The sequence below is a fragment of the Sciurus vulgaris genome (genome assembly GCF_902686455.1).
Source record: "Sciurus vulgaris genome assembly, chromosome: 2".
NCBI classification, from domain to species: domain Eukaryota; kingdom Metazoa; phylum Chordata; class Mammalia; order Rodentia; family Sciuridae; genus Sciurus; species Sciurus vulgaris.
In genome coordinates, this window is record NC_136462.1 from 71,535,758 (window position 1) to 71,539,806 (window position 4,049).

A 4,049-nucleotide genomic window follows, 5' to 3' on the forward strand; every position below is an offset into this window, starting at 1 on the left:
TAAAGATTGGCCCAGTGCTCAAATAACAGTCTTGTATGTCTTAGTAAGCCTTTGGAATCTTGAAAAGTGAAGGTCATTGGAGATTTTGAAATAGATTAATTCAGAACCACAGGCTCTAAGGGAACCTATACCCCATCTATTAGAAGACAGAAACTACTGTGCCTCTTAAAAGAACCTCAAATCCATCAAGTCTTTTAATAGAGAAGTTATAGCCTAGACTGAACAGGATAAAGATACTAACCTTAATTTAACTTGAAATATTTGTAGCCCAACTTTCAAGATAATTTTCATTTGGCTTCAATTTTATAGGACTTAATTTGTGATACTTTCAAAGTAGAACACATAAAAAATTTCAATTTCTTAATATTCTGGGAAATTAATAATGGGAGAAAGTATACATTAAAAATTGAGGACATTTAACTGCTGTTATTATTGGAGCACCTTTGATCTCATTGTAGAACCTCTGGTAACTTAGTTAATGTGGCTGGAAATAGTTTGGAATTGGAAATAGAATAGTGTGTTAACGTTTGGATAATGGAGTAGCCTTAGAGGTTTTAAGCAACTGCCTGGTTCTGACCTATTTCATGGCATTCTGGAAGCAAAATTTATCCTTAGCTGAACTAAGGAAGTTCAAAATGGTTCAATATTTGCTGTTGGAGACTGGTCTCTTGTCTATACTGACAGTATGCTGTGGACCTCCTTCCTTGAAGGACAGCTCCATTTTCAGCCTGACTGTTATCTTCATGGATTTACAAAATGAGAAGCAAAGCAAAGTTGTATGGGGGAACGCTTGTTCTCTTTTCTTTGTATTTCCTTGAATGCGGAGGGACATGGATTAGTGCAACACTCTTGGCTTCTTTCAGTGCAGGCACTTTTTCCCAGTGGTGGGCTGAATTCTGATTGGTGATTTGACAGAGAAATGAGTAGTCTCAGCTCCACCCCTTCCTCTCGCCCTCTTCTGAGCAAGCTACCCCGGGGAAGCTCATTTTAGAGGCTGGTATTTGCTCTGCAGGTAGGTGGAAAGTGTCCCAGGACGACGTTCAGTAGAGGAGAGGTTAGCCCTTTTTTCTCAAATCCCTTTTTACTAAGGGGGGGGGGGGGGCGTCAAAGACATATGGATTTGGATTCAAACATTTCTGATTCTGATAAAAATGAACTGAATGTTAACGCAAATGTTAATTTGACTGCTACACATTCCTTTTTCTCACTTTGCTCTGGTACGGGGCTTTGAACCCAGGGATACTCTACACAGAGCTGCATCCCATCCCTTTTTATTTTGAGACAGGTCTTGCTAAGTTGCCTAGGCTGATCCCCAACTTGCAATCCTATTGCTCTTGGAATTACAGGCATGTGCCACTGCACCTGACTGCTTAATGCTTTTTCTTAAAAGGAAATGGCGTCTGGCCCAGCCATGGCGGACGAGGGCCCGCGGAAGGGCAGCGCCTCGGCGCTCGTGAGCCGCACCAACGGCCTCACCAAGTCGGCGGCGCTGGCCAGCGGCCCCGCCAAGCCGGGGGGGCGCGGGCGACTCCAGGATGCTGGTCATCAAGAACTTCCGAGACAGGCCGCGGCTGCCGGACAACTACACCCAGGACACGTGGCGGAAGCTGCACGAGGCGGTCAGGGCCATCCAGGGCAGCACGTCCATCAGGTACAACCTGGAGGAGCTGTACCAGTTGCTTTTTGTGGATGCTGTACTTTTCCAAGAGAGGGATCCAGGGAAACACAACTCAGGTTCTGAGGACTCTCTACTCCCAAGCCTGATGTGATTTCCCTGTTGGAGCAAGGGAAAGAACCATGGATGGTTTCGAGGGACATTATGGAAGGATGGTGCCCAAGTATGTAAGAAGTTTGAACAGGTGGGCAGGCAGTGCCTTTAAGAATCAGCTGGTCAGGGAGGCAGAACCTCAGTGGTGTCTACTGAGGCATCTTCCTCAGAGGCCCAGTCAAGGGTGTGGGGAAGCATGCTGTTCATTTGTTATACTTCGTATCTTTTATATGTAAGTATGTATATATGTCTAGATATATGCACACAAAAACACTCTTGTTTGAAATATTTTGTAATAAAAACTACCCAGCTTATGTGAGGCAACCCCCAGTACCATAAAAATAAAAAAAGACAGAACAACTTCAGACTATTAGTGAAACTAATATAGAAATATGTTGGCCATTTAGGATGCTGAGTTAGAAATTTACATACAAGAATAGGTGAGACCAGAGTCAGCAAACTATGTATGGCCTATGGGCCAGTCATGTGTTATGGTAAATAAAATTTTATAGGAACATAGCTACACTTTCACTTAAGTATTGTCCGTGACTGCTTTTGGGCAACAGTGGCCAAACTGAGTAGTTGCAATGAAGCCTGCATGGTTTACAAACCTCAAATATTTTCTTTTTTTTTTTTTTTTTAATTTATTTTTTTTCTTTTATTGTAAACAAATGGGATACATGTTGTTTCTCTGTTTGTGCATGGCGTAAAGGCATACCATTTGTGTAATCATAAATTTACATAGAGAAAAAAAAAAAAAAAAAAGGAAATGGATTCTATAGAAGACAACTCAAATTTCCAGTTCTTTAGATTTGTAGTATTTCTTGAGCTGATGAGATTTAAAATCCATATAAAACTTGCTTTTCTGTCTTGTATAAGTGAGGTTTATAAATACAGGATGGAGACTTGTGTGTGGTACTTTACCCAGAGGATGATTTTCTAGTACCTGTCAGTTACAGGTGTGATCTGCCCCAAAGTGTTTTTCTTCATAGAAAGATGCCCTCCCTTTATAAACAGGCTGTGCATGTCTCCATGGTGCCAAGCCTCTGAGCTGTGTGTCCTGGAACAGCAGGCTACTTCAGTTTCCCATCTCTCTTTTTCCATTTTAGTAAAAACCCAGGCCAGAGGACACCCTGAGGATAATGAACAAACACCCAATTATGTCCTCCATGGCAGAGATTCGACTGTTTAGAAGATGAAGGAAGTGCTTTGGCTGTGTTCTGTACCCTCTGGGGACTGTTCTGCTTTCTTAGGGGATTAGAAAAACACCTCTCTATAGAATTATTTCAGAGAAGTTTTTCTGGCTCACTATCCAGTGCTTATTTCATCATACCATATTGTCTAGTAAAATCTAAAAGCTCTTCTTTATATATATATGTCTACTGCTGTGTGACATGCACAGAAGTGTTCAGTGCATTCATCCCATTAGTAGACTGACATCAAGGTATAATCCAACCTTGCTTTAAGATGTTCCCTACCAGTTCAGTGAGCAAATGCTATGAGTATCATAACTATAGAAAGCACAGTTTTAGAAGGCAGCCTCACCTATGCCAACTTGGCCTTTAGCCATCTGGTAATTTTAGACAGTCACTAAACATTTCTGAACTTCAGTTTCCCAATATGTTAAAAATTATATATATATGTATATATACGCATATACATATATATACGTATATATACATATATATGCACACTTAAATATGTGATGCTAAAATAATATTATAGATGTAAAAGTGATTGAATAGTTGGGAGGGTTTTAGGAATATTTGGCATATGAACTACAGCATAACCACATCCATGGAAAAGTAAGGCCATGGATAATAGGTCTTTGCTGCGTGTGCTTTTTATGTCTTCTATTGTATAGATGCAGCACTGGGAACAAAGCAAGCACTCTAAAATACATATCCAACCCAGTTTTTAAAATGTTGTTAGTGAGTTAAAACAGTGAAGACCATGTGTTTATTTTGTTCCTTCTGCATGGCTGGATGCTGTCTGCTTTTACTTCCTTTTCATGTAGGGAAAAGACACCTGAAGGCCCACAGTGGGCCTTTCTGTAGAGCACTGTTCCTCCAGTTAGTTAAGATTCAGATTCTGATTAGTGAGTCAGGGCTTGGAGCAAAAATACAGCATTTCTAGCAGTCTTTCAGTGATGCTGAAATTGTTGGTCTGTAGATCTTATTTGGAGTGGCGATCAAGACCATCAGAGTAGATAGGCAAGAAAGAAAGTTAGCTGGCTTTCTAAGAAGTATCTTTAAGGAGAAAGAAAAAGAGAAAAAGTACA

At 40.7% G+C, this 4,049-nt stretch overlaps 1 pseudogene across 1 annotated transcript; it reads left to right on the forward strand.

Moving 5' to 3' along the window:
• The first annotated feature begins 1,411 nt into the window (after positions 1-1,411).
• Positions 1,412-2,391, forward strand: LOC306654751 (cullin-4A-like; annotated as a pseudogene). The gene has a single exon. The product of its transcript is annotated as a cullin-4A-like (transcript).
• The last annotated feature ends 1,658 nt before the right edge of the window (positions 2,392-4,049 follow it).